Below are 24,851 nucleotides of genomic sequence, written 5' to 3' on the forward strand. Positions count from 1 at the left end.
AGCTAAGGATTACCGTTCAATACTTGCGTTTGTCACTTGCCCATGCCCATATTGTCGTACGAATTAGCAGACTTTCTTTTGGTCGAGAAAATCGAATTTGATGCAAATCAGATAGTTTTCAACGTTTTGAGGATGGCAATTATTCGAGCATATTTGTAGTTCAACACGCGGGGGTTGATTGGAAACGATACGAAGGAGCTAATGGACGCAGAAGAGCATTTTCCAAGAATTTATGTAGTTGATTCAGATTTTTATTTCTGCTCTACCTGAACTGCGGCAGCATTACCGAAGTTATTTGTGGAATGGGGTGAGTTAATCTGGTTAAACAAAGACGATTTGGAGCAGCCGAACTTCACAAAGACGCAGAGCTCCAAAGGCTGAAAGCAGACTACAAATACAAGTTCAAGGAGTTTCCAATCTTCGGCCCAAACTCCTAATTGCTCTGTGAGACGTCAGATAAAACCATTCGTTCCGACCGATTTTCGCAGGAAAGTATTTATCGCAATACACGACCTTATGCACCCAATCATCAGGACAACGAACCAGTTAATCATTGGAAAACACTTCTGGCCGTCCATGAACAAGGATAGTAGATCAGCCCCGACAGGCACCAGACAGAGAACAATTACTCTTGCGGAGTATCAGGCCCGTCTTCAAATGCAGCTCCCAGTAAGGAAGGTACAACGGTTCCCGCGACTGCTAAGAGGGGGACGAAAGGTAACGAGGCGAATGGAACACCAGGCACTCTTCCCCTAATTCAGGAGGCCCGGCGGAAGGCGGAAATCGACCATAAGGAGTAGGAGCAAGTTGCTCTCCATTTGGCCCGGTCCGGCATCAAGAGGATGCGGACTTAGGACTCCCCAATTCCTAAAAAAAAGTGAATAGCTCCGGCCAAGACGACACAATCACTTGCACTCTGATGTAAATTCTAATCGATCAACATTAGTTATTCTCGCTTAAAGTTTAATCTTCTATCTCCGATTCCGTAATTTTTATTATTCTCAAATCTCGCATTCCATCCAGGTCACGAAAACACCTTTCTCGAACACCTTCCATTTATTTGTTTGCATAACCGACCAAAAACATGGCAAAGCCGCTCTGATACTATAATACTACTTGCGATTACTGCGCCTTAGCAGAATGTATAGTTTTGTTCCTCTCATACATTGATATACTCGTCATTGTTCATTGTTTGAATATGGGCTAGAAAAACATGCCGGTACCATCTTACAAGATGTAGCTTTTTGGATGAATACTGAGATGATATCAATGGGGAAGACTTAAGGAGGCATGCAAATGAAGAGTTTCTTGAAATTTGAGTCATTTTAAAATGGGAAGTTCGTTTATTAAGGATATGCGAAAAAAGCATTATAAGGGGTACCTATGGGAACTTGCTACTGACGATATCAGAATCCAATTCAAATCTTGCTTTTGTTAGTCAATTTCCAAAGTTTTAGCATCAATCAAACACTCTGATAGCTAAATGTTCTTCAAATAATTAAGACTTGCCTTTTCTATTTGCTAGTAATATTTATTAACCTTAAAAATATCGGTATTTCGGGAACTACTTGTTCCCTTCATCAGTGTCTCCAGAAGCACTAAATATTACTGGCGAATAGAAAAGACAACTCTTAATTATTCAAATAACTTAATCGCTAGAAACAACACGAGATTACAATTAGATAAATGTTCTTTTTTCGTCAATAACGAATTTCAGAAGCCAGTTATTCCCTCAAAATCTTGGTCCCTTTTCTGTCTAAAAGGTTTTTATGTTCGCAAATAAAGTACCGCATCTAACACTGAAGATGGGAAAATAACTGGCTCCAGAAGTATTGTATATGAGTAATATCACATTGAAGAAGGGAACAACTGGTTCCCGAGATACATTAACTTTAAACTTAACTTAAAATAAAACGGAACTCATTTTTTCACCTATATCCTAACAAACCCAAGGCAGCGCAAAATAGATATGATTTTCCTCGAATAGATACTTCCATACTTACTTGATAAATATTTCTCTATATACATACATATGTCCCTTTCCTTCAAAATAAACAATGGATTTACTACGATATTGCAAGTCATTGAAAGTTGATTCCATACGACTCCCCTTAACGTGAATCTCTGCATGAATGAGAGTGAGCACTTTTATTGCCAACTTTCTGAATGCAGTTTTTTCTGGAATATTTGCAGGTCCTCCATTGTAGCGCTAATAATGGAACACTCCCAGGAATTTTTTTTTAAGCTTACATCTATTAAGACCCTTATACTGAATAAACGACACTTGAAAACGTTGAGCTTCTCACTGACTATGGCACATTTTTTTCAGGTCAACGAACAACATTCTATGGACACACCTCGAATCAGATATTCATGACGTGAAAGGTGAGTAGATTGAATTTCAGTTAATGAGCGATGAAATGGTTGTTTGGAAAGATATTTATGATATAAGTTTTGTTGTTTTGTTGATGTCATTAGGGAATATTGTATATTTAGTTTTCAACGTTGGTGTTTTAGTAAGAATTCAAGTCTTTTATGGAGATATATTTAGTGTTTATAAAGACCCTGTGAGCATCTTAGTTTAATATTTGCATAAAGTTCTCTGTTTAGAAATGATGTTTTCTTTATTAGGGGTTGTTGTCTACAGAGTCCCTCTGTCCAGATTAAAGTCATCATAGCACCTCTGCTGTGTTTAATATCCACATTGGCTCTTAATTCAAGTTCAACAACCATATAGTCGCTCTATTGAGAACTTATTTCGTCCAAATAAGGTCGTTAAGTTACCTCTCCGCCAATCCTATAGATGTAGGCAAGTACTCATGACATTTTTTAAGGAGAAAAGGAGAAATTTTCGGAGACTCACCAGACACACCAGAGTGTGAAATTTTTACCCAATAAAACCACACCTGGCTTCCCTCTTGCCCTGTGGAACCACCATTACGTATTACATCACGGGCGGAGTTAGCTCGCTAGCTAGGTGTCCTTTCTTTTATCTTTGGCATTCGTAATCGCGCCTTCCTCACTTCTTCCGTAGTTCATCCTGGATTGCGGCGATCATGGAATTGATCGCTTCCCAAACCTCCTTGCAAGCTACTAAAATTCTCCGGTGATAGCACTTCACCTAGGCTTTCCTCTAAGTTCCTCCTTTCTTCCACGTACCTCGAGCATCGGAAGAATATGTGTGCTGGGTCCTCCGAGACCCCATCGGACAATCAGATAAGGTCTCTGATTTAAACCTATATTTACGGTCTCCGCTACGGCCGGTGAGAAACTGGTTGAATTTATAATTGATCGCTCCATGCTTTCTCTCCAGTCACTCCAAGCATCATCATGAGTGGTTCTATCGCTGTTGCCATCTGCTTATGGATCACTCTCTTTCGGCTTTTTTCAGCTGCGATAAAGAGTAGATGAACCTGGCATTATATATGTTCATCATCTCGTCTGCCAGGATGTCAATCGGCATCATTTCCGAGATGACGAGCACCGAATCATCTGATACGGTCCTGAAGGCACGATATACCCTGCGTGTTATCTAAAACATACAGTGCTATTCTTCAAACTGAAACTGCATACAACAAGATTGAACTCTATGCCTATGAGTAGCCCACAAGTATGCCGCGGTCGTCTTACGTTGGCGTCATCTTCGCATAGAGCCATACTCGTGGTGGATGCTTATTCGTTAGTTTTCCATCTATCATCACTTCTAAGTATTTGATGGCCGGCTTAGAAGTGATAATATAATTCTAAATTCTAATACAGGTGTAATTGCGGCGCTTAATGATAAGTATCACTTTCGTTTTTTCCTCCGCAAGTGCCAGTCTAGCGCTCTCTAGCCATGTCTTAGCAGCACTAGATTGCTTCGCTGGAGTACAACTCAGCATTTTCGAGATGCTTTGCAACCACAACCAGTGCTATGTCATCAGTGTAACCTACCATCGTGGCTTCCTCCGGAATCGGAAGGTTAACTACATCATTGTACATGATATTAGACAGTCGTGAGCCTGGTACAGACCCTTGTGGGACACCCACCGAGGCAATGTACACCTTAGGTCTATCATCGGTATCATACCCTAGCGTACGTTCTCACAAGTAACTATCGGCAAGGCAGCGAGATAGGTGGGACCACCAATCGTCGTCAGAGACTTTCATGTAGCATTCCAATTGGCCGAATTAAATACATTCCTCACGTCAAGGGTCACCACCGCGCACTATTCGCCCTTCCGTGAATCGTATTTTCGGCCAACCCGGTATCAATGATTGATTTGGCTTTACGGAACCCATACTGCCGATCTAAAAGGTCTTATTGGTTCTCGGGAGTAATCTGTTGTAAATTACCTGGTCCAACATTTTCCCCATAGTGTCTAGAAAATATATGGGTCTATAGGAACAGCGGACATGCACGCTTCTAACAACTCCGCAAAAATATCCAGTTTATATTTCACACCAGGGGGGGGGGGGGGAGCTTTACTGTCGGATAATCTATCGCAGATCTTCAGCAGCTCGTCTCGGTGTCACATGCAGAGCTCGCTTATAGGTGTCAGTACTCCCCCTTTGTTGGGGAAATAACCAATGGATCAATTTTAACAAGAGGGTAGAGCACATGATTTACGGAGATGAACAGTTTTTGAATGGTCCCATCATTCCTGCGAACAGAGCCCCCTAAAACATTCCCTCTTGCTCTGCTGGATGGCGAGCTTGAGGTTCTTGTGGTCTTCCTTATAGGCATGCTCCTTTTGCCCCTGATCGGTCCTACCGATGGCACGTCGATCCAAGGATGATCTTCTGGCAGGAAATCAGCTCCTCTTAGGTATGGATGCGTTGCATGCATTAGCGATGCATTATGTCACATGACGAGCTCTATCCGTGGAGGTGCTTGCTTTGCTGGGCTGGTCTAGCCACACCTCCATGAATGTTTGTTCATCCATTGCTTTTGCAGACCATCCTGGCTTTGTTTTCGATTTTGGCCCTGTGGCTCCCCCCATAAATCAAAGGTGATTGCCTGATGGTCGGTGTACGTGAAGTCCTCGCAAACTTCCCAGGATATATTTCGTGCCAGCGCAAGGCTGAAAAAAGTCAGAACTACAACTGAACAGAACCCCCTTTCCAAGAGGTGTTTACATCACCTTCATTGGCCAAACCTATATCTAACTAGGCGAATGCTTCTAATAAGCACCGCCTCTTTGCATTAGTCTCTTTCCTACTCCACTTGATGGCCAAAGAATTAAAGTCACCGGCTACCACCTTAGGATTTCGTCCTCTTGCCTCGAGAACAAGATGAGGCTCGGTGAGGCGTAGAAACTGTACATACGAATATACCGCTTATTTTTGTTCACACAAAGGCACAAGCCACCTGACCCATGGTATATTGTACACAGTATACCAATAAGTTCTATCAGTAAATCGCGTTACAACGGTACAGTGGAACAGATGAGGTCTGTACGACAGCCAAATGTTGTGCAGGCTGTTCGTGCAGTTTGTCGGAATCCGCTGCTACAGATGTTGTGAAAGCCATTTACTTACGAAATCCGTCTTCAACCAGGCAAAAAACCGATAAAGCGCTTCGCAAAAAAGTGGGTATCACAAAATCCTTTTTACGGATGAAAACAAATAACCTATCCAACTTCTGCGCTGTCTCCAATGGCAGTCGCATTGTGACCGTTTGATTGCCACCATAAACTTTTCATAGATTCACGGTGATTTTTTTTCCTAATTGCTCCAACCTGTATTCTTGTTTGGAGGCAGTGCAGATTTCCTCTCTGGACTGCACTCTATATACTCTTAGACCTGATGTTTTTGGGAACGTACCACGATATTCTCATCAAACGAATAACTTGGTTATCAAAGCTTACCAAGGCCGTTTAGGCCGCCGTGTGTTTTGCTGGAAACCCAGTCGTCCTATCTGCCTGCTGGATACAATGGAGAGGACGATGGAGAGAGTCATCTACAACAGGCTTCTACCCATCGTCGAAGCCAGTAATGGTTTGTCCGAACGCCTGTTTCCTTTCCGACGTGCCCACTCTACGGTATACGCAATTAGCATGGTAATAAATCTGGCAAAAGGCGCACTGATTTCTGACGGCTGTTGTGCCTTGTTGGCTCTGGATGTCAAAAACGGTGTTAGCTGACATAGGTGTCCCCGAGTATGTAGCGAATTTGGTGGATAACTACCTCTCATAGAGGACTCTGTGGTACGGGATGGATGAAGGTCCCAAAGAGAACCACAGGGGTACCACAGGGATCGGTATTTGGTCCACTGTTGTGAAGTATCATGTATAATGGGGTCTTTGCTCTTCCCGTCCCAGAAAAAAATAAGATTGTCGGCTTTGCTGATGACCTAGCTGTGGTTGCTACAACAAAATACCCAGAAGATGTGGAGGTCTATGCGACGGGAACAGTAAGAGCGATAAAGTCCTGGCTGGAAAGAGCCGGGCTGTCTTTGGCTGACACCCGCAGAAAAAATAACACCGTGAAAGTCGGTGGATATGCGATCGTATCAAAGCCGGCTATCAAATACCTGGGGGTGATAATTGACACCAAATTGAGCTTAACGGAATAGGTATTCCTTGCGGCGGAACTGGGACGAACGTGTATTTCTAAGATTTTCCACCTCCATGTACGAACAAAAAAAAAGATGCCACGGCGGCCAATTTGAGTATGAGAAATTACCTTACCAGTAAAGCAACATCTTATTTTTTCATATTTCATTTTTCAGAAACAATATCTCATCTTTTCTACAGGAATCCAGGAAATTTTCACCATTCCTCCGATTATGTGATGGCATTTGTTTAGATATAACGGAATACCATCAACTGTGAATATCCGAGAAATTCCCTCAATTCCCAACAAAATCTTTGAAAGGAAATGGCTTCTCTCTCTCAATTGCATTTTTACTGCCTCCGCCCTCACAAATAATCCACATCAATATAAAATTGCTTTTTCGCTCAAGCAAAATCTTCCATATCTAGATAAATTCCGTAGCTATCTTTTAGACCTGTCTAGACGGATTTCCTGTTTCACCACTTATGATGGAATTTTATTGGGATTTTCCACCCCTTCTTGTTGGTCTAAATGCTTTCAGCTAAGCTGGTACTCGGGATAGGACTGAGTTGTGCTTTGATAACGCTATAAGGACTAGTTTCTATGTTGTGATATCCTTCTGCAACTAGAAAACCTCAGCCCTTAGAATGTAACTGTAATTTTCTATCATAGTCAATGTTTGTATAAGTCTGTAATGAAATTAACGTTGCGACAGGACGCGCGTAGGGTGGAAAATACATTATGAACAGCCCTTAGAATTTTGAATTCTTTATCCTGGAAAAACTACAGAAATGTAATATAATGACTCGACTAAGGCTCTAGGAAAATCGCTATTGAAATCAAGGGATGAAATAACAGGTAAACATCATATTCAGGGTAGAAATGCGTTGAGTGTCCTGTTGTGATTTTCCAGCAAATTCACTTGGAATTAAAAATTAATTTCTTGGTGGACATCTGCCAAAAAAAATCTTTTCAGAGAGAGCTTAATCTGTGTTCTGTAGTAAATCATGAAAGTTGGCAATAACCCCCGTGACCATTCGCATTGACTTTACTCACGAAAGAGGAGAAGGTCACCCTAAAGTCGAGGAAAAATAGTGAAGCTTGACCGTTTAGTTCCGCTACCACATAAACGTAGCTCAGCCGAAGTGACTGGTCGATACGCGGGTGCTATTGATCTATTACTAGCTGCTTTGGTATTCCATATCGAGATACTACTTGGCCAAAGAAAATTCGCGCAATGGTTTCCGCTTCTCCATTTGGAATGCATAGCCGTCCATCAGTTTTGAAAGATTGTCTTGGAAAGTTAAGATGTACTGATTCTCAGTAGTCGTAGTTTCCAATGGACCCACCATGTCCATATATACTTTATCAAAAGGTCTCTCTGCGATGTCCGTTTTAACATCGGCATCTTGATGGGTAAGGATACCTCTTCTCTGTACTCTTCCCTCAGTCTCTTGTATGTTTTCATGATCCGCTGGTGTCCTCCCATGGGTAGACCATGGTAATCCCGTAAGAGGGTAGCGATTTCCTTAGTGTCGGTCAACACTTCTACTTCGTGCTTCCTTGGTCTTGACCTTAAGTCGGCTAATGACGAATGTTGGGCACCCTATATCTACCAGGAGACAATGCAATCGGTTCTTCTCTACGGCCCAGACGTATTGGTTGACGCCTTTGTCAAGGTGTATCGTAAACGCCTTGCCCAAGTACAGATACAGGGAGCTTTGTAAGTCACGTCTGCTTATTGCACTTTCTTAGAACCGGCGTTGATGGTGATCGCGGAAGTGATGTCATCTACAGAACGTAAAGTCATCTACAGCCACAAGGTAAAGACCGTGAACTAACAAACCGTTCCCTCCTGTTCCCTCTCGTTGATGAAAAGAACTCCCTTACTTGAAGACTCACTAAGCCGGGAAAGTGGGAAACCTAGCCCGAAATAAACGGTTCTAGGTTAGCTTTCTGAAGACCAATTCAAGGGCGTACCATTACGGGAGCTAAGGACTTTCGCAAACGTATTCCCCCATCTTATCCAAGGGGCAGAAGCGCTCCATAATCACAACGCATACGCACAGAACTTCAGAGCCGAAAAGTACCCTTCAAACCAGGACCATTTTCTATGGGTCAAAACGCGTTGAACTTAAAAGAAATAGCTACTTCAATACAGACTTTGAATACAATAGATACAAATGAAACTACCAATTAAAATAATCTTTATTCCAAAACACAAGTAAATTCTAAATAATGATATTCGCCATGATTTTCTCCTTGTGGTTTTCCAACTTTTAAACTGTTCAGGTCGTAACAAATGAATGAAAAGACGGATTCTGGTCCAAAATATATTGTTCGATAGAAGAGGAAAATTTTCACTTCTTAATCGCTGAAAACCTAAACTACATTTCAGTGGTAACACCGACATAAAAGCATAACATCCATCTACAATCTCATTAATATATGTTCATGCTTTCCATGTAGAAACTTTCATAAACCATCAAAGAGCAAACCCAACCTAGTAACACGTCTCAAGGTACCAGCCATAACTTTACCTTGATAAAAACAGAAACAATGCTTGGAAACGCCATAAAAAGCCTCTCCAATTAATAGTGCTAGTCAGCCCCCAATTGATATCTTAATAAAAGTAATATTTTTGCACATTTCAGTGACCTTTCGGATGCTTCTTTCATTGGTGTTGGTCATGACAATGGTCAGCGATGACTTGGAGTTTATGACTCAGCGTCAGACTTATCCATCTTAGATAAGTTTCTTGGTCAGTTGTAGGTCAATGTTCCGGCTCGTCAGTCATGAACGTGACCACTATTGTGGAATTAACACTACACCATTTGCCATTTATAAATATATACTTGACGGTGGTGCGTAAATTAATGAATAAATAAGAGCAATGTTCGCTTTTAGCGGATTGAATTCATCGGGTGAATAATTGTGATAGATTTTTTGCTTATTATGTTCATTAAGTGATGCTAACTAAAAAACCAGTTAGTTGGATTTATCGAAGAATTTCCCAAGTCCAAAGTAGCGGTTTTTTTAATGGGAGTGATTTCTCGACGAGGTGGGATGAACGTCTTTCATGAGAGGAGGGAAAAGGGTGACAGAAGGGTTCCCTGTGGGGTGCCAATTGGATTGCATTAGCGCGGTTCAGTTTGTCTTCAGAGAGAGACTAAAAGCCAAAAGAGAATATGCCAAAGGGTTAACAAAGTTTTGAACTGTTCTCCATTCTAGCACGGGTTTTGGACTCTCCTTTTTTTTAAGGAGGTGGAAATCTTCAGAAGACACTGGTTGGACACGCCAGCGTGTGGCATTCTTACCCACTAAAACCACCCTCGAATCCTCCCAAGCCCCGTGGAACCACCATAAGGTATTACATCACGGAGCGGAGTTAGCTCAGTTTAACTTGGTAACCTTTCATCTCTACGCGGCGTACGTAACCGCGCTTTTCTAGTCTCTTCTGCCTTTCGCAGTTTGCTCTGAATAGATGCGACCATGGAGTTGATCGCATCCCAGTCTTTCTGACATGCTCACATTCTTCGCACCAGATTTTCTGGTACGAATACCTCTCTTAGAGTCGCCTCTAGGTTCTTCCTCGCATTGTTGATGTTCGTCATCTCTTCTGCTAAGATGTCAATGGTCATCATTCCCGAGATGACGAATGCCACATTATCTAAGATAGTCCTGAATGCCGAGCACACCCTTAGGACTGTTAGTGATCTGTAATGCATTTCCCCAAACTGGCGCTGCATAGAGCAGGACCGAACTCACTACTATAGTCATAAGCATTCTGCACGTGTTGCTTATAGCTAAGCTTCCCGTCCATCATCACTCCCAAGTATTTGATGGCAGGTTTGGAAGTGATGATATGATTCCCACTTTGAATGCGGGCATAATTTCTTCTACGGCGCTTGGTGATGAGGACCGCTTCCGTTCTTTCTTCCGCAAGTGTCAGACCAGAACTCTCTAGCAAATCCTCAATAGCACTGATCGCTTCGCATGAGTATAAATCGGGAATATTCTCCAGCTTGTCGCTGGTGACTGGTGGTATTGCCGTCACATTCAGAGGTCGCTGAAAGCTGTCAGTGCCCTCCTCATGCTGGGGGAATAACCCCTGGATTATTTTAAACAAGAGTGAAGGGCACGTGATCTGCAGAGATGAAAGGCCTCTGAATCAGGCGTTTACGTCCGCTTCCGAACAGAGCTTCTTCAAGCATTCCCTCTTGCTTCGCTGGATGGCGAGCTTGAGGGATTTGCAGGCTTCCTTATAGGCGCACTCTTTTTGCCTTTGGTCGATTCTGCTTACCGCCCTCTGAGCCGTTCTTCTGGCTCGGCGGCAGGCTGATTAATCGAACGCTGCTTTATTAGATTGGTCTAGCCACACCTATATGAACGTTTGCTCATCCAGAGCCCGGTTTCAGGTATGACGGTCTTCTGTCCGGTGACTCCCATAGCCCAAAGAAGATTGCCTGGCGATCGCTGTGGGTGTAGTCCTTGCTGACGTACCAGGACATACCACGTACCACTACAGGGTTGACAAAGGTTAGGTCTACGATGGAGGCAGACCCCCCTTTCTGAAAGGTGTTTACATAGCCTTTGTTAGCCAGAACTATATCCAACTGTGCAAAAGCCTCTAATAGACTGCACCCCCGTGCATTTGTCTCTCTGCTACCCCACTCAAAGGACCAAGCATTGAAGTCACCAGCAATCACCCTTGGACTATGATCCCTTGCGTTGAGAACAAGACTGTCAAGCATTTCGTTTAATTCGAGACTAGGTAGGGCGTAACAGCTGTACACATATACAAAGCCACTGGCTGTCTGACTCCCAGTGCATTGTATGGCTTGTCAACCGCATGCCCATATCGCCGCTGCACCAGTCCAATCTGTTACCCAAACGCCACCGTTTCTACAGGTTTCGCTAATGATTGCAATTTCCACCTCGTATTCGTAGGTGGTCTGCTCGAGTAAATCCTGAGCGACCCTGCAATGATTGACGTTTATTTGAATAAATCTCATGTTTTCATTGAAGTCAGCGCCTTCCGAAATTCCGGGCATTTAGCACTTCCGGCAATATGCCGGTAATCCCGTCTCTCTCTTACTTCGCATAATAAGCATTTGGGGTCCCTATTGCACTCCCTGGCAATAAGGCTTTTTTCTCCACACCTTCTGCATTGATCGAGCCGTATATAGATCCCATGTTTTTGGGTCCGTACTGTGACATTCTCCCCAAGTGAGTTCTTAACTTGAGTTCGGAAGCCATCAGTTTTCCCGAGCTGGATTTTTTCAGCTCGAACATGAGGTCACCCTTCTGACTCCTTCGAATCTAGCTGACATTTCCGCCTAGATCTTTTAAGTCGGGGTCAGCTTTGACCTTTTTCAATATCTCCACGTAAAGCAAATTTCCTTTCCTGGAGATTGCAATTGCTTCTGGGCGAATTCGCACTTTTCCCTTTTTCTTGGCCTTTTTGTTAACTACCTTGGTCCATCCACCGTTTTCATTCCCCTTGGATTTTGCCGATTCGAATGCCGAACCTCGTACTTGGGGGACCTGCCTTTTCTCTTCGGTGCTTTTAGTTCCGTTTTCCGCAATTATTTGCACGGACTTTTTCCTTTTAGGCGCCTGCTGATTTTCGAAAGGATCCACATCTTTTTCCCACACTCTCTTGTTTGGTGGCGGGTTTGTTGCAATACGATCAGGTGTCACTTGGGTCGCCTGTGACACCGTTGGAACAGCAAATTTCGAGTTGTCCTTGGAATTTCGTTCCTCCTGCTGCGATTTGTTAGCTCTTACCATATTTTTCATAGCTTGGTGCACGTTGTGCTTGCCCTTGACAACTCAACCATTTTTGCACCAAGCTGTGTGAAGGGTAATTCCTCTGGATCAGGGCTCTGCTTTCCATAAGTCCTAACCTAACCAAGTTTTTCAAATGGAAATGATTTATCAACGAGTTGTGATGAACGTCTTTCATGAAAGGAGGGAAAAGGGTGACAGAAGGGTTCCCTGTGAGGTGCCAGTTGTCAGTCAGAGAGAGAGACTAACAGCCAAAAGAGAATATACCAGAGGATCAGGAAAGGTTTGAACTTTTCTTCCATTCTAGAACGAATTTTGGACCGACCCCCACCTTAAGACCACTCAAAGGAACTTCAACCTATTCACCCCATTTTACTGGCAAAGAGTGACAACCAGCGCTGACAATTTGGAAGTTTCTCTATTTTAACAATAGAACGAAGTGGTTCACATCTTCCACGAAGGAATTCTAATGGCTGGAGTAATTATTTAAAACCGGACAACATAATTTGTCATAATACACACAACATTTTATGATCTTCTGAATGACGGCTTCTTCAAACAGTGAAACTCAAAAAACAAGATTACAATTAATTGCTTGGAAAGGTCAGATTCCTGCACTTTTTCCTCTCCAGTCAAGAAAGTTGACCGCATTGTACCCATAAGACTTTTTGCATTTCGCCACAATTACATTGCGCGCTCGATATGAGAAACGACATTGCGTTGGACATTTTCATTGTTTTTGATTGCACAAGAAATGAGCCATGTGGTGCGTCGTCATCTTGGACTCGTTTCTTATGGTCTTTGTTTATCAACAACACACCGCCATCAACGTTGTCGTCGGCCAACAATATTAATGTTGCCGTTGCTGCTGTTGCTACTCTTGTGCGAAATATACTTAAATAAATTTTCGACTGGCATAAAACACAAGACAGATTGTGGATAAATGTCTCAACATTTAGCAATACTTCATTGAACGTCGTGATCCTTGTCAGCTTGCGTTGGGTGATGCTACATTGCAATGTCTAGCATGCTGGGCTAGGAGAAGAAAGAACTTGGATGTTTTCCTATGGGTTTTCTGGAAAACTTTAATTGAAGTGGAGTGAAGTTGAGATTGTGCAAAAGGAGATGGGACGGAGCCGAGTGACTATTATGTTAGATAGCTTGGAACATGTTAAGAAATCCAGAAGAATGTGACATGAAACATGAATTTATATACGCAATGGAATAGTTCAAGGTTAAGCCGATAAGTATGCTTAGGTTAAGTACCGAGTAAGCAAGCAATTGAGATTGGGTGGTTGCGTCTTCAAGAACAGATCATGGGGCTTGAATTAAATGGTCATGGAACAGTTTCTTAACCCTATTTATCGATACAGTTTTGAAGGTATGACGTAGGATATGCTCGGTATGAAACTCCGGCAATAGCGTTTCAGATATAACCAGCCCATCAACAGATTGATATTGATTCTTCTGACCACCGAAGTTAAGCGTTGGAGAAGTGTTAATGATTTGATGGGGACCAATTGTCAATATTCTATTTTTGGCGATTCTAAAACGGATTAAGCGATTCTAGGAAAAATACTCCGATTTTTCTATTTTTGCAGCTCTTGTTCCATGCAGATGCAAGGTCATTTCGTCTGGATCGGGTTGGTTAAGTTTGCTCCCGATGGAGCAAAGGAGTCATTGTCTAAGATACTAATACACCAAAGAGGCCTTAAAGGCACACGACTGACAATAGGTCACATTACAGTAAAATAATTTCTGAAAAAACTCTAATGGAGTAACTTTAATGTACACCAAATTTAGATTTCTAGAAAGCGCGTGAAGGTATTTCTAGAAATATTCCAAACAAAATTATGGTTGACTTTTGGTATTCCATCAAAATTTGTTCGACTCACAAGAGTTTAAAATGAACTTTTGGGACAAATTCAATGTTGAAAAAAAGGGTTAGGACTGGTGTCTGTGCTATTGAACCTACCATTGAAAAATGTAATCAGAAAAATATCAGTTAACATCACAGGTACACTATTGAGTGTTTACTTTGGCATAATGATACGACAACGCTATATGAAAACGAAAGAAAGCAAAGGATGGTACGATATTCAGTGAGGAATCTGTAGAGCCTGCGTCTTTGTTGGTACATCTTGGCTAAATCGAAGGCCGTGGACACACGGTGTTAACGACGGTGTGCGCAAAGTCGTGAATGAGTGGTATAGTATAACGGTCTGGAATGGTTTGAGCATTCACACGTCTATAATCTCCACATGGTCTCCAGTCGCCGTTGCACTTTGGACCATGTGTAGCGGAGAAGACCAGCAGCTATTTGATGGTCTGCAAATACCCTGTTTTAAAAGTAGACTCCACCTGCAGCCTGTTCGCTGGTGCTTTGATTTGCTCGAAGAAGCTCATCTTCGAGTCGAGCATTAAACTAAGATATTTACCCGCCGCATCAATATGCCAAATCTGCTTTTCGCCTGTTCAACAGTACATCCGGCAACAAGTGCCGCAACATCGTCTGCATAACCGACCAGGCGCGACTCTTCGGGCATATCGAGTTTCAGTAGACTGTCGTACGAAGCGTTCTAGAGGTCCGGCCCTAGGATGAATCCCTGTGTTACTCTCGAAGTAATTTCCATCCTCCTCTAGTCCTCTAGCGTCTCATAGAGTAGGGAGCGGTCTTTCAGATAATCCCTCAATATCCGCAAGAGATAACTAGGCACGTGGAATGAGTTTTCTAATCTGCCCAGCATATCTCTCCATCTTACGGAATTGAAGGCATTTCTGACATCAAGCGTTATCCGTCCTCTTAGGCCTCCATAATAGCGTCCACTGTCGATCTCCCTGTTCTGAACCTGAACTGCCTTGGAGCAGCGCGGATTGCTTCAGCCAGTCTGCTCTGCAAATATAGTTATGGAGCTTTTTTGTCATAAATAGTTTGCAAGTATCGTCCCTAGTTCGGGTATTCGCTGCGCTCCTGATTCTTGTTAATTGACTCCGGCCCTGGGAATCGTTTTTCTAGCTTTGATTCACCGTAGAAGTTGAATATTCTGCCCTTCATCGTTTGACTATCGTTGTTGCCCGGTGGAGAGACAACCAGGTCGGAAAGGGTCGTTATGAATTCTTGAAGAAGGTTGTGAGTAATGTGTCTGAATAGAGCTGCAGCGATCGTAAAGTCTATGCACGTATGAAGGCTGACCTTATTTGGAGCTTTTAAATGGAACTAGAAGAAATAGGCACATAACTAATGTGTCTTTATGGAGGGAAGAACATGGTAAGCTGGTCGCACTAGACAACAAACATCTTCTTAATATAATATTTTGTGCATAATAAACACAAAACTATCGGCAGAAATAAGGTAATAACCATTTGCAATATAAATTACAATCCCAGACACCGGAAGGTATCAACTACGTGTTGTCTGTGAAAAACAAAGAATACTCCAGCGAGGTAGGCTTTGAACTGTGATGGGAAGGAATGCCGACAAACTACTTGAAACACAAAAGTTGAGAGGAAATTGGAAAGAAGAGAAATAAGTTGAGCGTAGATAGTGACAAAGCAATAATATTACTGCAATAAAAAGCCTTTTGGACTCCTTATTTTTAATAGGGATGTACAGGATAACAAATTTCGTTGAAATTTATTTATTGAAAATCGAAGAACAAACAAGATATCGTGCTACATTGCGGGATAACTAAGTTTCTTGGATGGACCTGCAGTAAACATTGTATAGGGTGCGGCAGCATAACTTCCTTTTTTCAAAACTCAATAAAAACTATTGTATGCATCGAAAAATATTTATTTATTTTTTATAATGTAGGTACATGTCTAAAGTTTTTATTTACATTGTTTTGAAGATCAAATCTGTTAGGTGACGTCCCCCATTCTCCATACATTGCGTAAACCGATTTCTGGCGTTTGTCATGACTCTTGTTAGCATAGCAGGTGTTATGTTGGCAAGTTCTTCTTGGATGTTGGTCTTCAAATCTTGTAGGGCTCTTGGACGGTTCACATAAACACGGGATTTCAAAAAACCCCATAGAAAAAAATCACAGGGGGACAGATCGGAAGAGCGTGCCGGCCATTCCAAATCACCTCTAATTGAGATAAGGCGCTCTGGAAAGTGTTCCCTCAAAACAGCCATCGATGCTCTTGAAGTGTGTGCTGTTGCACCATCTTGTTGGAACCAAGTGTCCCCCAAATCCAAATTTTCTAGCCGTGGGAAAAAAAATTCTGTAGCATGTTTACATACCGGTCCGAATTCACTGTCACTGTAACCTCATTTTCCTCAAAAAACCAGGGACCAATAATTCCAGCTGAGGAAATTGCACACCACACTGTGACTTTGGGTGAATGCAAAGGCTTTTGATGCAATTCTCGAGGGTTGGTGTCGGCCCAGTAGCGCATGTTTTGTTTGTTAACCGACCCACACAAATGAAAATAGGCTTCATCGCTAAAAAAACAACCCTCGGGAACGACATCAAGAAGAAGCTCACATGCGTTCATCCGAGAATTGAAGTCACGTTCTGAAAGTTCCTGCACTATCGTGAAGATCATCACGAAGAATTCTTCTCACAGAATGATCGGATAGTCCAAGGGCAGATGCGTGTTTGCGCGCAGAACGCCGTGGCGATCGCAACATTGACGCTCTCACTGCTTCAATGTTCTCAGGTGATCTAACGGGCCGAGGGACTCCAGTCCCAACGGGGCCAACGGGGCTAAATTAAAGCGATTCCGAAATGAACGCTGTGTTGCAATAACCGAACATCCGCTTGAAAAGTAAACCTCAACGGCAAAGGCACGCTATTCACTATTCCAACGCATGATGGCGACTGAACCGTGTCGGGACAAAACTTTACAGTATCCTCTCTTGAACGAGACCACTAGCGCTCCGCTATGACATCAACTAACTGAGTGGCGCGCATTTGAAAAAAGGAAGTTATGCTGCCGCACCCTGTATATGAAGAAGGCACTAAGTATAGATAAATTAGGAAGGGTTCTCTATCGCCTAAAATATATTTATGGAATAGATGGTTTTAGCTTTTTGAAAGGCGACTAAAAGTGCATGATACCAGATAAATATTATGGAACTGATTCAGGTTATTTTCTTCAAGGATTTAGCCCTATTTACTATGGCTCTACGATGATACTTTTCCACTGAAATTCCATTAATAAACCCTCTGGAAATTGCCACATTACTTTGGGGCATTCATACTTCTACTGATAAGAGACGAATGCATTCAAAACCACAAAACTTCCCAACGCCACTTTCTATGACTCGAACAATTCTAAATCCGTGAGGTTTCACCAAGTGCATCTTTTATTTGGATCCCAGGCGCCTCTCGTCGAAATGACAAAGGTTGATGTGATATTGCTCCACAATCTAAATAAGTTTAATAGCTCATTATCCGAGCATTTTGTTTGCGTTAGTTCAGCCTGGCACTCATGCAAATATGTGCATTTAATCAGAAACCGCCTCTATCGTAAAATAAATCACCATCATTAGTCACACAGTTCGTTTAAGATTTCTTATTTCTATAAAACTGAAATATTTTATTATTCTCTTTCGAAATGGCTACTTTCTTGCATTCATGACTTCTCCTGTTTACACAAGAGAGTAATGATATTTTGCAATCGTGCATCAGGAAAGTAACCACATACGTACATATGTGCTTGCTTGAAAGTGCTTCTAATCCAAGCGATGCAACTTAATCCGTTGCAGTTTATCATTTCACCTTCACGTTTATTTTGAAATATAAAAATATGAGGGACGAGAGCGACGATGACACATTGAAACACTAGACGAGTATGTAGATATCATAATCTACCTTTAAGTTGAGTGTGAATTAAAGTACCTGGAATAAGAGGAATTACATGGTTTGGTATGACTAATTGTATGTAAATAAATCATTTTTTGTTGTGTTACCATTCATGGTGATTACATTATGTATTACAGTATTTTCGGGCTTGTGGGGAGTCTCATTCAGGGTCTACATTTGTTGAATTGCCAAAGATGGGACTGCAAAAGATACTTGAAGTTCCGAGTTCCGCATTAAGCGACCTTTGATTGAATAAATGCAGAATGTCTTGGCTATATTTTGAGGAATGCTAGATATAGGACTTCTAGAGGTTCGGAGGTTAGCAGTAATCGAGGATTCGCTAAGTAAGCTGCAAGCAATCGCAATGAAAGGATATTGGACTCAGGGGTCATCGGCGACCTTTAACGGGTGTGACGTTCCCGAGATGTCCGAGTAAATAGTTCTGACCCTGTGGCAGCTGGCAGTATGCCTGATTGTAGCCTTGAGAAAGCCTCTCGGCGAAGAGCGAACCGGGAATGACCGGTACACGTCGGGACACACTGGGAGTTCCAGAAGCCGTCGCCTAGATCTGCCAAGATGGTAGTTGTGATGCGTAACAGGAACCAGCCCCTTCGGGACCCTGGTCGGGTAGTGTGGAGTGAACCGATGTTAGTAGACCGCGTTGCCTCGAGCGTGCGCTGATTTGTCCATGAAATTCGGGATCAGCTAAACGTAGGTTAGGCCTCAGGGGACGGGAGTAGGGGCTGTGTCGCCGAGGGTACACCCATTCCTGACTATTGCGGCCCACTCCCTTGCACAAGATGCGCTGGTGAATTTTCCATGGAGAATAAAAATAAACCAACACAAAAAATCGACGAAATAACGGAAGAAGGAGTGCGAACAGTGAAAGATGCAGCGAGGGCCGATCTACTCAATGTGAAACCGGGACGCCCAAATAAAGACCGAGTGCAAGTTCAGTCGACCGTCCTAGCTAGACCCGACAAGGAAACTATCAGGAAATGCGCAGCAGCGGTGAAGCGTATGTGGTTGGCAACGTTCTTCCAGAGGAACGTCAGCAAAGGCGTCAAAAAAGAGCTGACGGAAGTGGAAGAACTATTGCATCGCATCTCCTTCTGTAGGCGAACGTGGAGAGCACCGCTGAGACGCTGCTTGCGCCAAACGGAGCGCAGATAGACCCCTTCAAAGCGAACTGGGGAAAAAGTGGAAAGAAGACGACGTACCTGAAGGAAACTTTATCAATGTCAAAAAAAGAAGGCTAAACGAAAGGAACTGACTACATCGCCAGAGACCCGTCTGTCCAAAGATAAGGAGACTGCAAATCAAAAGCCAGGGATCGTGGCGCGTCTGGTGAGAGCGTCACACACACTGCGGGCTTGGTACGGTGTCCAATCTTCAGGGCGGTACTGGAAAGGGCTAGGGTGCGAATTGCATGATCCGCATTTTAGAAATTAACATGCACCGGAGTGCAATCGCTCACCACTTGCTAGCACAGTTGGCTATGGAAGTAAATGATGATCTAGTGTTAATCAGCGAGCGATACCGAAACATGGACCCGGTTTCATGGCATCGCGACTAATCGAGGAAATGGGTTTGTCTGCGTTTCGACGCCCAGGCTGTAAACGAAGCATTCCTGACATCACTTTTGCGTCGGAATCCCGGGCATCATCGGTGAACGGGTGGCGAGTCCTAGAAGGCTTCTCGACAAGTGATCATTAGTACATCGCGTTCGAAGTGTTTGATGCTATTTGCCGACGAACACCAACGCGACGTTCCCCCTGCCTGTTCGGCGAAGCTCTTGGAGCAGGCAGAGTCGCGCTGGAGGGCGCTGCGGAGTGTAGTAGCGTCGCAGCTGACATCGTCGTACATTCAGTGATGAACCTGATAACGAGGGCCTATGAGGCTTCGATGCCTCGGAGGGGCTACAGCCCCGACAAGTCTTCTATGTCCTGGTAGACGGCAGAAAGTGGCGATCAACGGAGAGAGTGTCATATTCTTCTCCGTTTGGCACAACGTTTACACGCCAACGAGAAGGCATGCGCCATAAAGGCACAGTGTAGATAAGCAAAAAGGAAACTCCGCAGCGCGATATATGAAAGCAAAACTCGTGGCTGGCAGAATCTTGTCAATAAGATGAATGAGAACCTCTAGGGAATTGCCTATGAGCTGGTCACCCGGAAAATCGGAGCTCTGCGGAAGCCCTGCATACTAAGTACCGACCAGATGGACCGCATGGTACGGGCATTATTCCCCAGACATCCTGTACGAATTGATGTCAATAGGTTCTTACTATGAAAAGCAAGAAGGCGCCAGGTCCTGATGCCATCCCGACAGAAATTTACAAGCTGGTGTTCCGCCAACGGCCAGACTTGCTGCTTGAAGACTTCAACGTTTGTTTGAAGGAGGCCATTTTTCCTTGTCACTGGAAAGTGACCAGACTCGCGCTGACCAGCAAGGGTAAAGGAGACCCGGAGCTCCCGTCTGCATACCGACCGCTGTGTATGCTTGTCACGACCGGGAAAGTGCTGGAAAGTTTCCGATTCCACAGAAGGGTTCTGGCCCGTGTAAAGCCATCCCTGCTCCCTTCTTGGCTAGTTCATCCGCTGCCTCATTGCCTTCCAACCCAACATCACCTGGAACCCAAAGTATCCAGACCTTGTTGGACGAGCCGAGTGTATTTAGTCTCTCAACGCATTCCCATACCAGTTTAGAGTTCACCTGGTTGGACCTAAGTGCCTTGATCGCTGCTTGGCTATCGGTGAGAATAGCTATGTTCTGCCCCCTGTAGTTCCTTTGCAGATTAAAGGAGGCACATTTGTCTATGGCGTAAATTTCCGCCTGGAATATGCTAGTGTACCTGCCCATTGGCTCAAAGTACATTTTCCTAACACCAGGTGTTGCACATAAAACTAATATGTAGGACCCATTCTGTCTAATATAAACAAACTTTTCAGGCACAGGCGGCTTAAATATCTAGATACGGTGAGATACCAATTGGCAAATGGCAAATCTATTTCGAATAAGTACAACGCCCCCTTCTCCAAGACCTCAGATAAAAGTTCTTTAAACTATATACGTAGATGCATCGCTGTGGTTCGCAAATACCGTTCCGCTTATCCCCGAAAATTAGATCGAATATTCAGTGATGCAATAGTTAATCAAAAAAGCTACGAATTAGTATCTCGACCAAAAATAAAAACAAAACATAATACCCACTAATTCTCGCTTAAAATCATGTTCTACATTTTTATTTTACAGATGCGTTCAGTAGAGCGTATCACCATCGGAACATATTACTCACCTTGGTTTTTTTACGACTAAGAGGTCTACCTGATATTTTTTAGCGTCGATTTGATGGTTCTATTTCCATCTGAAACTAAATAGAGGATGATGATCAAATCATACCATTGTGGAACGATTTATTTGAGAACTTTTTTCAGTTTCAGATATTTGGTCAAATGATTCATTTATATTTACTTATGTATGCATGTTAAGCGTTATTATATGTAGAACTGAGTTGGTTTGTAGATTGAATCATTTCTTTGTTCACTTATCACCGCCGTTACTTTCATCAAGTGGCCTTTGAGAAGAGATGAAGAGAGTAACGCGTATTTCAAGAAAGCAACCTTTCCAGAAGTGATCTTGAAGTATGTAACCTTCCCAGAAATGAACTTCAACACTTCGCCCTATAAGTTGTTGTGGTAAGTCTCGATCCTTCTTTAAGATTGCATATAACAAAATCGGAGATGCTTATTTTTTGAGCCCAAAGCTTTTTGTATATTTCCGTAAATAGCGATTTTCGGGAACCAGCTGCTCTCTTAAGTGCAAGTAAAACAAATCGGAACACCGGAGGCTCACCTCTATAACCCACCCTCTATGACTTCGTTAATAATAGTTAATTTTCTTCAAACTTGACCAACTTGTGCATTATGTTATCCCTTACACCCACGCCAAATTTTATACTTCTGGGATGAATATGTAAATGTGGAAATATACTATTATTAACTTTATTTGTACAGACATCGGAACCGGATGTTTTTGAGGCATAGATTTCGTAGAGATGCACCACTCAGATTTTTCGGTTGACGATGTTCTGAGAACGAGGCCTGTTACATTTTTTTAGGGTTATATTTTGAGCCCTCACTCCACCATGTTTCACCGGATATCAAATATGGAACCAGTTTCGAAAAGTACTAGTTGAGCCCTTTCATTTGATATCCCACATGATCACATTTTAAAGAAAAAAAATGTTGCACCCTCCATTTACATATATGGGGAGCCTAGCACGTAGGATATCGCCAATACCTGCACAGGTTTAAATTGGAGACCTCACCCGACTGTCCAAATTGTGAGGGGGTCCAAGAGGACCCAGAGCATGTATTCTTTCACTGTCCGAGATTTGTGGAAGAAAGGAGGAATCTAGAGGCGACTCTAAGAGAGGTGCTGGTACCAGAAAATCTGGTGCCGAAAATGCTAGCACATCAAGAGAATTGGGATGCGGTCAACTGCATGATCGGATCTATTCAAGATAAATTGCAAAAGGCAGAGGAAAGGCGTAGAGATGAAAGATGACCAAGCTAAAATGAGCTGACTCCGCCCCCCGAGACACAATACCGTACGGTGGTTCCACGGGGCTTTGGGGGAGTCGGGGGTGGTTTTAGTGGGTAAGAATCCCACGGCATGTTCAGGCCAGTGTCTTTTGAAGATTTCCACCTGCTCAAAACAAAAAAAAGACAGACATCAACTCGATTCTAATAAGGTTTTGTTTCACACAAAATCTTAAAAATCTAGCAACTTGAAAAAGGAATTGGAAGCTTTATAATCGAAATGCTAATTCATGTCAAATATATAATAGTCCTTGTCTTATCTAGTCAATGTATATTTCTGCTATTCCTAGCTATTCACCCCGATCAAGGGAAAACAATCCACCGAGGGAAACCCTCCGCAGCTATCTGGAGATGTTGAGCAATTACCAATACCTGTTTGTAGTGAGAAAAATACAAGTATCTTAAAATTCTCAAAACTCATCCCCTTTCTCCAATCCCATACTTACCTCATATCAAATACCAGAAAACAACGGTATGTAATTAACGTGAAAGTTGCCGGAGTTTATCAAACATGAATGATATCAGTCGTATGCGTCAATATCAAATTATTAAAATTAATTTCAAACTATCCAAGCAGAAATTGATAAAACTCTTCAGATGCGAGTAAGATTTAATTCTACTAATTTCTGTTTGATTAAATGCCAGCTACGGACCGATGACTGGTATTCGAATCCGATTTTCATTACAAATAGATAATAATTAATAGATTTCTGTAAACTATTTCGCAAGCAAGTTTTAGACTCGGTGAAAATCTTCAGAGCCATAAATGCGAAAGGGGAATTATTGCGTTATCTTTTACATCATCTTCATAAATTGAAGTTCAGTTACATATGAGATGTTTCCGAACTTCTAGTTATTATAATTATAAGAAATTACTAATTAATTGGTAATGTGTAAAATGGGCATGAGAAATCCAGCCGTAAAGATGTGAGGTAAGACCTCGTTTCGCCAAAATCTACTTCCAATAAACTTTCTCTGATACTTTTCCGTGAATCTGAAATTTGATAGACAATCTGAATATGCGACAGAAAAGTATTTATGGATCTATTTCTCAAATCTGCCTCCTACATTGTCAAACACACATCGCCATCCCATTGTTTTACTTTCACCTCTGCCACCAACATAAAATATTCTTTCCTCTCCAACTAGAAGTGGAGTACAAAGCAAACATGTTTATCTTGGCAAATCAAAGTTGCGCAACTATTCCGTACCAGATGTTGATTGCACTTCTGAAAATGACGACGACTTCGGCAGCGTAACACCAAAACAATCCATTTCGCTGTCTTTGTTGCGGCAATAATCTCACCTTAATCGATAAATACCTTTCACTTCTTCCACAATCCTACGCGTTAATTTGCATCGTGAGTATATAATTAAAGAACCAACACCGCCATCGTGAAAACCATTACCGCACTATGTGTCCCATCTCATCCATACCCTTCTTACGGATGGGATCACTGTTGAATTGTTAAGCCAAGCGAAGCAGATTTGGGAAAATGTCAAGGAAGTACTCGTATGTACGTATGTAGACTGAACTTAATACCAGCATAATGAAAATCTTTTTTGCTGCAGTGCGAAAAAGATTGCACCGGTTTGGTATGCACTCGTAAGTGGATGCAATGGTAAAAATCGGCTTTTACTTTCTTCCTTTGTCAAAGTCAGCGACAACAGCGTCGACTGTAATCGACTTCGAAATTTATTCATACGGAAGAGTTTATTGGGTGTTAAATTGTAGAAGGTGATTCGAAACCTTTCCATTACGGAAGGATTTTCAACCTAAAAGATCCTGAACGCGGAGTCACATTTATTGCATTTCTGCTATCCTTATTCTCTTGCTGTTAATATCTCAGATGTATTATAGTATATTGTAGCTACATCTATGAATAATAAAGAAAATAGGTAGTTTTGAGGCAGGTTATCAACTAATTTCTGTGAATAGGAGCAAACGTGACCAAAGTCAGGGCCCTATACTGCCTGTTACAGCGCGCGCAGTGTGGAATTATCTCTGCGTGTTACCTGATCTAAAGGCAGGAAGTGAATCCTCTGATCTTCCGTAGACGTTGATGTATTGATAGTCGTCTAATAAAGTGTTAACCGTGCTTTCACA

At 42.5% G+C, this 24,851-nt stretch overlaps 1 protein-coding gene across 2 annotated transcripts in view; it reads left to right on the forward strand.

Moving 5' to 3' along the window:
- The window catches only part of LOC119659775 (CDC42 small effector protein homolog), a 95,390-nt gene that overhangs the window by 23,718 nt on the left and 46,821 nt on the right, over nucleotides 1-24,851 (forward strand). For both annotated transcript variants that reach the window (XM_038068039.1, XM_038068037.1), the window contains exon 2: nucleotides 2,330-2,385. The gene's annotated coding sequence lies outside the window, so the exon portion shown is untranslated. The remainder of the gene's footprint in view (nucleotides 1-2,329; nucleotides 2,386-24,851) is intronic.

The sequence above is a fragment of the Hermetia illucens genome, chromosome 6 (assembly GCF_905115235.1).
Source record: "Hermetia illucens chromosome 6, iHerIll2.2.curated.20191125, whole genome shotgun sequence".
Classification (NCBI taxonomy): Eukaryota; Metazoa; Arthropoda; class Insecta; order Diptera; family Stratiomyidae; genus Hermetia; species Hermetia illucens.